Genomic DNA, 10,840 nt, shown 5'->3' on the forward strand with positions numbered 1-10,840 from the left:
GTTCCTCTCACTCCAGTCCACAAAGTCACGTATCAGACTCCTGTACTCGTCTTCGCTGTTAAGTTTTAGAAGGGTAATACAACGCTCTATCACTTAATACAAGTAAATAAAATGTTTGCATCCAATCATTAAAAGCCTGGACCTGTGCTCTCTTCCTTCATCAAAAAGGACATTTTCATTGGGACAACTCTTTCATGGCTTCAATGCTTTTTCTGGTGAGGATCGGTGTGTATACTTTTCTACATATCCATTTTTGAACCATTATATCTGTGTAGGTTGTTTTTTTTAGTTACTCCATTCTTCTTAAAATAAGGATAATTTGTAAATATAATCAAAAGAAAATTGGATTTTGCAACAAAAACAATTCAAATTCCAGAAAAGAAAATACATTTGAACATGTAAAAGTATAGAGCACAATAATCAATTAAAAAGTTGCTAAAACATTTAACAACATAAGGAAATGATTTTAAGACAAATGAAAATATATTTGCATACATTCAATTCTGTTGTCTCAAAGATATATCATCTTTTAAATAATAATATTCATAAGTTTTGTATTAATGTATTTAAATGGGATATATATGCTAATTTTCAGGATTCATTTTTTTAATCATAATTATAGCAATTTAACAAAATCAAATTTGAAATTACATTTTTAATAGTTTTAAAAGAATGTACACATCTTTTTGCATCGATTATGTCTGTATGTTAAGACTGGACCCTGACATGGCTGATGACAAAGCACTTTTACCCTCTTGGTCCCCATTTAATGAACACAAAAAACATCTAGTGAATTGAAAACAAGCTGAATATGAAGAGGATTTGATTGTGTATCCAGTTAATGGAAAGAGCTTTTCTGTATAAAGGTTACAGCATTTGCCAACTTCGTAACGCCAGCTGATCCGTCTTGATGACGCAATAGCAGGCATGCAGCAAAGTAATTAGTAGGAGATGTTTCGGTAGTTAAACGGGGGAGACGAATGATGCACTAAATTATATAGTGATGGGATGTAGATGAAACATTCAATAATCTTTTTTCTTTTTTTTTCGTTTTGGAAAGTCTGAGACAGAGTCAATCTGCAGCTCACGTCAGCGTGTCATCTGCATCTCAGTTACCATGGTAATGTGGTTGCTATGAGATCAATTTATCAGGCCATCAGGCAGTTGCAGATGTCATTGGGTGCTGCTCTCAATAACAAAACCTTGTTGGGGGGAATCACAGTCAAAATCCTGATCAAAGGTCTTTAAGACAAAACAACATTATGGAAAAGACATCCGACATTGTGGATAACTTTTTACACTTCAGTTAGATTGTATTCCTAGTCAGTCAAAACTATTGTTACATAAATGTATGCCGATGATGAGTCCGGTCAGGATTGATGTAACACAAATGCTTCAGTGGTGCCCTGAGTGACGCAGGTTTTTACTCCGACGTCAAGGCTTGAGACTACATCACTACTACTACTTCCCATGGACTTGTTTTCTAATATATATATTATGTAACTCCAAGTCAATCACACTTTGGGAAGCAACAGCGATTGACAATACAATTTCACATGCTGTTGTGCAAATGGAGTAGACAACAGGTGGAAATTATCAGCAATTAGAAAGACACCCCCAATAAAGGAGTGGTTCTGCAGGTGATGACCACAGCCCACTTCTCACTCCCTATGTGATGTAGGGAGGTCACACAGGCACATGGAGGTCACACATACACATTAACAAGCCTCATTTTGACTTGTTTTATGGACATTACATCAAAGTTGAATTAGCCTGTAGTGTTTTTTTCCACTTTCATTTTGAGTTTGACTCCAAATACAGACCTCCATGATTTCCATTGATAGTTTTTGTGTGATTTTGAACATTCAAATGTGTAAAAAAAAGTATTTAATAGGAATATTTCATTCATTTATCTCTATAATGTGTTGTTTTAGTGTTTTGAGCAGTGTATGTATAGTTCAAGTTCAAGTTCTTTTTATTGTCAAATATGCATGTATTAAGACATACAGCATAATTGAAATATACTTGATTAACTACAAATTGATATTATATAATAAGTATACTAGCCCTGAGTTTGAAATTTTATTGTAAGCATGTCTATGGAGCCTCGCGGAGTAATACTATGGAACCATGAGGAGTAATACTACGGAACCTGGGAAACTTATACAATGGAGATTCACGGAATAATATAACAGAGCCTTGCGGAATAATACTACGGAGGCTCGCAGAGTAATATGACAGAGCCTCGCAGAGTAATACTTGGGAGCTTCACAGAGTTACACAATTGAGCCTCACAGAGTAAAACAATTGAGCCTCACAGAGTAACACAACGAAGCCTCGTGGAATAATACTACAAAGCCTCACAGAGTAATACTATGGAGCCTTGCAGAGTAAGTAAGTAAGTCATTTTTATTTGTATAGCGCTTTTCTAGACCAGGGTCACAAAGCGCTTAAACAATCAGAACAATATTAAAAAAAGAATATACTTTAAAGATCAAGATAAAACTGATAACACAACAGGATAATACTATTGAGCCTTGCAGAGTAATACTACAGAGCCTCACAGAGTAATATAATGGAGTCTCACAGAGTAATACTATGGAGCCTCGCTGGATAATACTACGGAGACTCCTAGAGTACTACAACGGAGTCTCACAGAGTAATACTACAGAGACTCACAGAGTAATACTACGGAGCCTCACAGAGTAATACTACGGAGCCTCACAGAGTAATACTACGGAGCTTTGCAGAGTAATACTACGGAGCCTTGTTGAGTAATACTACGGAGCCTCGCAGAGTAATACTACAGAGCCTCGCAGAGTAATACAATGGAGTCTCACAGAGTTATACTATGGAGCCTTGCGGAGTAATATTATGGACCCTCACAGGGTATTACTATGGAGCCTTGTGTAGTAATACTATGGAGCCTCACAGAATAATAATATGGAGCCTTGTGAAGGAATACTACTATGGAGCCCAATTCCAGGTCAGTCCAGAATACATATACGGTACTTATTGACTTGTACTTCTAATGATGTTTGAAGATGCAATGACAAATGATTTATCACGCCATACGTCTACTTCGGCAGGATGCAAAGTGCAAGAATGGTTAAAACCTGCCTCTTCTGTACAACTCTGCATTTTAAACAAACAAAGGTCTGGTTAAACTGTGACATCTTCTAACCTGGATGTACAGAAAAAACAAACTGCAAACGCAGCAGAGGAGCTACTTAGAAAACTCACTGAGCCGTGTTGTTTAGATAAAGCTCCTCATCTGAACATCCTGCCTCCGAAAGCGACCTGAACCACGTTCTATGAACCTGTCTTGCTCAGTCAAATGGAAAAACAGCTGAAGAGTGTGAAAATCTGTCTGTGCTATACTTCAACTTGCTAACCGGCCTCCGTGCTAAATACAAACGGTCTCTTTATGTCCCTCAAGTGGAGTCTGACCTTGTCCACCGAGTGCAACTACACTCCAGACGGTCATAAGGGGGGGGGTTCTGGTATACACTGTTCTGGTTCACCTGCCCCACATATGTCACTGTAGGTACTCGTGTCCCTTATGTACAGCCTGCACATGCGTAACTGTGTGGCTTCAACAAATAAAAGACCCTGTCCTGAGGTGCCCCAGATATGGAAAGATAATAAAGGTTTGTGCTTGCATGTTCCAGACAGTCATGGAGGATTAGCGCCCTGATTCAGCCCTGGATTGACTGGTTGCGGAGAGGTGACAACATGCTGCCTTTCATAAGACGCACTGACCCCAGAGTCCACTTTCAGTGACACATGTTTACAATAATCGTTTTCATACATCCATTCCAACCTTAGATTACAGCGCCAAATGGTCCAATACATCTTGTAAATTTGTGCACACAAATATATAGGAATACTATAAGATTTTTTTTTAATTTCTTTTTAAACAAAATATATCCAAAGATCAGCATTGAAAGCTGATGGTATCCTGTCATCCTCAGTCTTGGCAGGATTTCAACGTTCCCATAGCTGTGGGGGGGGGGGGGGACGTAATGACTGCTGCCATCTAGCAACTGTGAGCTAAATTGCAACTCAAAATGAACACAGCGTGAATATTTGCATCTTAATTCTAGTAGAAGTAGAATAGAATTATTTTATTGTACACACACCTTATTGGAGTACAAACCATAAAAGAACTACGGTTACACATAAAATATAATTGGCAAGGCAAAAAACAACAACACTTTTCCGAGGTATATCGATAGTTTCTAACAACCCCTACTTAGCACACAGTAGGGACACATTCAGATCGGTTTAATACACTTGGCAATGTGAAGCAAACGACTGGAATGATAGATCTAAGGGTTATATCATTCCAATATAATGGAGAAGTAATGTGCTGAGATAACTCTACATCACACTGTTCGTGAGGTGTTAGATGATGTCAGAAAGACCTGTTTAAAGCCATGACAAGGACACAAATGATCATATGTATAGTTTTGGCATCCAATTTTAAGTAATTAATTCTCACAAGAGATCTCATCCAAGTAATTTAACATCACCTTGGGTTGAGCCTTAGCATCCTAGCACTAGCATACACACCACCCTCCAACAAAATCTTCTTCCTTGAGGGCAATGATTAAGTCCAAGTTTAGCGTTTTGTTTGTGCGTTTGTTTCGGCAGAACCCAAGCAGGAAGTGAGTTTCAAATTCATCGAGCGGATGCACAATTTCTGATTATTCAGTGGAATTCCAGCTCAAAAATTTTCTCTGCTGGAAATGTTTTGATACGTGAGACAGCAATCAGACCAACAGATGGGGTTATTGTTGGGGTTGTTATTGTCCATTGTAGTAGCTTAAAGAAACTAGTGATGGGATGTATCTTAATTACCTCTGTGGTTGTATTCCTTCTCAAAACAAATTCTGTTTAATTCTTGTTGTTAAAATCCAAAATCTGTGTATATTACAAAAAACAATGACATCCTTATAGGTGACCATATCAACATATGCATTAATATACTTTGATCTTAAAAACAAGTGTCTGACGGGCAACATACAATTAAATGGTAGATGGACTAGATCCTCAAAGCAATAGATTATAGAGTAGAGAGAGTACCATCTAGTGGATTGTGAAGAGAAGAATACTGCGTCATTAGGCTTCAGAAACCCATCACTAGTAGAAACCCTGAAGTATTGTGCTTAACCCTTGCTTTATCTCAGGGTCAAGCTGACCCAAAGGCCCGAAAACAAATGTGTTTGTGGTATCCCTTGTGTTATCTCAGGGTCAAGGTGACGCAAAGACCAGAAACACAAATGTGTTTGTGGCATCACTTGTGTTGTCTCTGGGTCAAGGTCATTGGCTTCACCCTGGCTTCCATAAATACATATGCAGTGGTGGAGATGGATGTCGTTCACCTTGACCCAGAGACAACATAAGGGATACCACAAACACATTTGTTTCCAGGCCTTAGAGTCACATTGACCCAGTGTCATATTTTTATTCAAGATTATCAGGTAACTCTTTTATAAATGCTGCTTAATGACCTTTAATTTGCCTACTTATTTTAGAGGAAAAACATTTAATTGTACATAAAAATATTCAAATTCCACTGAAATAAAAGATTCCATTCAATCACACAAACAAAATACTGTAAATAAGTAAAGTAAGTGATTTGTATTTATATAGCGCTTTTCCAGACCAGGGTCACAAAGCGCTTAAACAATCAAAACAATACTCAATAAAATATATACTTTAAAAGGTCAAGATAATACTGAGAACAACACAGGAGTTCCAAAAATCAAGGAAGAACTGTGATACAAGAGAATACGTGGTACTTAAAGCTCATTTTGTTTGTGATGTCTTATATTCTGTATTAAAATATACTTCCAATTAAAACATACAGGCCACGTCTAAGTAACTACAAAGTAAATCTTGGCAATATTATCTCTTGATTGGTTGTAAATTAGCTCTACAAACTGAAACATAATTAGACCCCAGGAGAGCTTGAGAAAGCCAACATCTGAAAGGCACATGTTTCATAAAGAATCATTAAATATAAATATAAGCTGGTGGTAATATACGTGAAGCCTAGTAAGATGAATCCAGAAATCTTGATTCTTAACAAGAGGGAATAGATTCCTGATTCAAGCTTGGATTGGAATCTTGGTGAAGATCGAACAGAATGTGTTTGGAAATTATGAAAAATAATATTGGTAAAAACAACACACACGTGTAGAACATATATTCATTCTTCATTTCCATGTTTATCTTGCTGTTTTTCTGTCAAAAATAATATTAGATTGATTTAGTTTACTTATTTATTTTAAGTCCCAGCTAGTAATGTTGAAATCGTCCATCTTCATCATCATTTACATATGTTGATGTAAACCATAATAAATGTTTATTTTTATTTGGAGCTTTTTAAAAGAATGCGCATTATCAAAAGACATACTTTAATGACTTTCAGCAAACATAAATCACAGTAATTTCTACAGTGACTCAAATATAATGACATGTAAGCTAAATAATTCCCCCTAAGTTTGTCTTTAAACAATAATGTTGCAACTAGCAGTTCAGTAGCTATCATTTGTTAGCCTCTTTTTTAACTTCTGCACTTAATATCTTTGTCATTTTAAATAGACTTACATGTCCCTCCTTTCTGCGGTCCTTATCCAGCCTCAGAAAAAAAGGTTAAAACATGTAGTTTTCCCCAAAAGTTAAAGAACTTGTCATTGGCTTATTTGTTTGCTACAGCTCCATCTTTTCCATCCTGAAGAACTTTATTTACAAACTAATTCAAACAATGCTCTGTGCTGTGATATTAAGGCACAATTACAAAAACAGATACAAATATATAAAAGGGTAAAAAGATTATCAGGCAAAGTAAACTGATAAAACTATAAAAGATAAATACTTGTACCAGAAATACTTTGACTTTTGTCACGCCAGAGACACACAGGTGCTACAAATCATGGCAATCAAGAGCTCAGGAGGAAGTTGTCAAGGCAGAAACACACACGTGGATCAGGGCTTCAAAATAAAACCAGGAAGTGAGACAAGAGGACACATAAATGACAGGACATGACAAATATGTGTATGTGTATGTGTTCAGCATTTAAATAGGAAGCTGTAACTTAACAAATACAATGAATCAATAAAAAAATTAAGGAAAATTAAATTAAATGAACCAAATGAATGTTAAACTATAATAATACTATTTATAGCAGCATTGTAATCTGTTTTATCTTAGCTATCAACACATCGTTTTTTAATTGTAATGACAAACTAAAAATATACATTTTCATAATTATTATTATTAATATTATTATTATTATTATTAACGGCTACGCACTACAGCCAAATCGCGACTCAAAACTGCGCTAGCTAGCATGTTAGCATGCTAACACTTGCAGAAAGGTGCTTTACAAATAACCTTTAGTTATCTTCTTACTTACCTATCTTGTTTGCGGTGGAAGACAAGTCAACTTACAATGCAACTGTTTAAGTGTCAGTTTTTGTGAATATACACAATCAAAATTGACATTGACATCTGCATCTTTTCATCCTGCAAAACTTTATTAACAAAACCTATGTATAGTGATACAGGTACAAATATAACAATTAATGAAAAAAAAAAAGAAAAAAGTACTACCATTAAAAAATGACAGCATTTTGTGAGTATATATTGAAATGTATTTTCAAATAATATTGGAAAAATATTTTGATATTTGACTAAGAATTTTTTTTAGCTGTAGCTACATCAGTTCATACTGTAACACTTTATTTATAAATATAATTCAAACGATGCCTGTGTTCAAGAAAAAAAAGACACAAATAAAAAAGTTATTAACATTTTAAAACAAAATATTGTATGTGTATAGTTTTTATAAAGGAATCCAGCTCTAACTAAAAAGCTAAATTAATGAATTAAACATAAAATATGATACATCGTTTTTTCATCTGTAACATCTAAGCTATTAAAAAATATTATTATTTAGTATTCCTTTTTTGAAATCATACAGTGTTCAATCGTAATCCAGTTAATGTCTAAATGTGTTTACTAATTTTCTGGGTAACACAGGTGGAACCTTTTGAAAACATATGCAGTTTTCATTTTCATCTTTTATCAAACTACAGGTAAATTCTAAAAACATGTTAGCATGCTAACGCTAGCAACTACCTGATTTGAGGTTCAAGACAAACCAAAACAACTGCTATTTTTTGCCAATTCTGCCAATTTTGTGAGTATACATTTAGACTCGCAACAGAGTATACTGTAAATATATGCTATTCAAAAGAAAGCTTGATTCGTATTTCCTAAAAGAAACAAACATTTTCATTTGTTCTCATATTACTTCATAAAGAGTTATATTGTAATCATCCTGTCGTCCAAAAACCCAGCGTTTAGAAAAGCGGCGATGAGTCATGATTGAGCTCCCACTCCAACCAAAACACTCACAGATGTTTCCAGAAATTAGCGATGCAATCCTAAAAGCTTTATATATATTTTTTTTAAATTGGATTTATTCACAACGGAGGTCGATGCTCCAAACTTTTCAGCACTGTTTCCATGGAGATGAGTTCTGACATCCCCTGTTGTGATGGCTGCAAGGACTGGAGGAGGCGGGGAGTCACATGGCGAGATTTTAAAGCTGACAGTCCCCCCTAAAAATAAAAATATATGTTTAAAGAATAGAGTTGTGACGCAGCAGCGAACACCACCACATTGACGGAAGCGAAAAAAGCTGGACGGCGGGAACACAGGACTTTAATTCGTTAAACATCCTCATTTGAGGCCCAACAAGCGCCTTAATCCTCGCCGTGTAGAGAAATGTTTTAAAAAATCCTGACCCTGAACGCACCGTGACGAGACATAAATGGAGCGTCAGAAAAGCAGCCAGATACTCACAGCACTCTCCTTGTGGGTGTCTTCATCACAGTCCAACAAATTGCAGATGACAAAATGCGAGTCTATTTCGCCGTCTGAATACAGGTTCATTTGGGTTCGGTACAGATCCCAGCAGGGTGCCAGACACAAGAGGGAGGGCGGCAGCGTTAAAAAAAAAAGAAAACCCTCACTGTTGTGTTGGGATGAAAGAGTGACCCGGGATAAACCGAGGAGGCTGACACTGATGCAGCACCTAATGATGTCTGGAGACACATGGCTTTGTGATTGACGGTAGAGACTCTTTAAAATGCTTCCACCAGGCATGACTCTGTACACACTCAAGCTCACTTAACCTGGAGTTGAGTTTCGTCACAGATGCCAGGGACTCTTCCATGACGAGGACTTTTTTTTATTGTGGTAGAGGGTCAGGACTTGTGGGTGACCAGGTTCCCCAGTGACCACATGCCTTTTCCCAGGCCTTTCCTGGAGCCTTTTTAACCAAACTTTCTTTTTTTTACTTAGTTAGCCACATTTAACTTAACTTATTTCATTTTTTCACCTTTTTTTATCAATGCTCTTTTGTTTATTTAAATGATCACCTTGGTATTATCCATAGTCTATTATCGTCTGGCTTGTTTATGGGGATGATTCAGTAATTTGTTTATTTATTTTAAGTGAAAATAAGTCTGCCAGTCAAATATATCTGTGGAATTTCTAAGCGTATTGTTGCAACTGCAATCCAGCAGATGGCAGCAAATTCTCGTGAATTCCCAAAGGGACGATGACCCTTTTGCTTTCTAAATCGACGTTACAAATAGTCTAGTGTACGTAAATAATGTCCCTAAATAAATAAAAGCAAATTGTTTTGTCAATCATTTAATAGTATTTATACTTTTTTGTGTTTTTTGCATTGTTTTTGGGAATTGTAGTCAACATTGTTTGTTAAATATATTTAACAAAAAAGTCAATTACAAGACGTTACAAAAACGTAACGAAATATTGAATAAAAGTTTCGAATGAATTAAAAAGGTATCTGAGGGGTATGTTCGTTGTGCTGGGCGGGGTCATATTATTATAAAATTACAATATAATATTATAAAATAAATGATTAAACTCATTTTAAAACAAAAACATAATTTCAAGCCCTGATGCAACAGTGAGTTTACACATTTGTTTTCAAATCAGTATTTTTTGTGAGGATTTATTTAATTTTTTTTAAAGTTCACACCCCTGCTGGTAGAATAACTTTTGAGCTATTATTTTCACGCAGTTTTCAATACGCAATTACACTTTCCAAACAGTGGGGGGAGTCAGAAGAAAGTTTTTGTAGTGTTTCTACGTACGAAACAGACGGTGTGTGACGACAATGCTAATGTAATGTAATGTTTATGTAGAGTTTGTGTTAAAATCAAGGGCCCAGAGGGGAAACTACAACCCAACCCCTACAAGTTATTTTAGGCCTTAACTGCTTTAAAAATCTGTAGTTAAAATTAAATGATTTGAAAAATAAATTTAAATTAGTATTATTAACGTGTATTCCATTTAAGGAGGCTGGATTGGGGTGCATATTTTACCCAAATACAAAATGACTGAACAGTTTGCGTATTAGGTTGATAAAAAATAAAAGATGAAGATGTTTTTAATTGATATAAAGCTATGAAAGGCAACAGGTTAAATGTTCCGAGTGAATAACGACTCAAGTGACTCGTTTTCCTTTTTGCTTTTTTTTAGGATGAAAATACAAAACTATTCTCTTTATTTAACGTATATAGATTGATTTACATCACTTTAAATGGGATCAAATCCCACATACACATGAAGCTTGTGTATTCCAGGACCTGGACACACTTTCTGTGGATGCAGAGTTAAAAGGTTTCCAAAAACAAACATGTTCTATGGCTGTGAAAGTTTTTTTTTTTTCAGATTTGTTTCAGACCGAAACATAAAGTGAACCATAATAACAGTACATCAATCATTTAG

This window comes from Callionymus lyra, chromosome 17 (genome assembly GCF_982586985.1).
Source record: "Callionymus lyra chromosome 17, fCalLyr1.hap1.1, whole genome shotgun sequence".
Taxonomy (NCBI): Eukaryota; Metazoa; Chordata; class Actinopteri; order Syngnathiformes; family Callionymidae; genus Callionymus; species Callionymus lyra.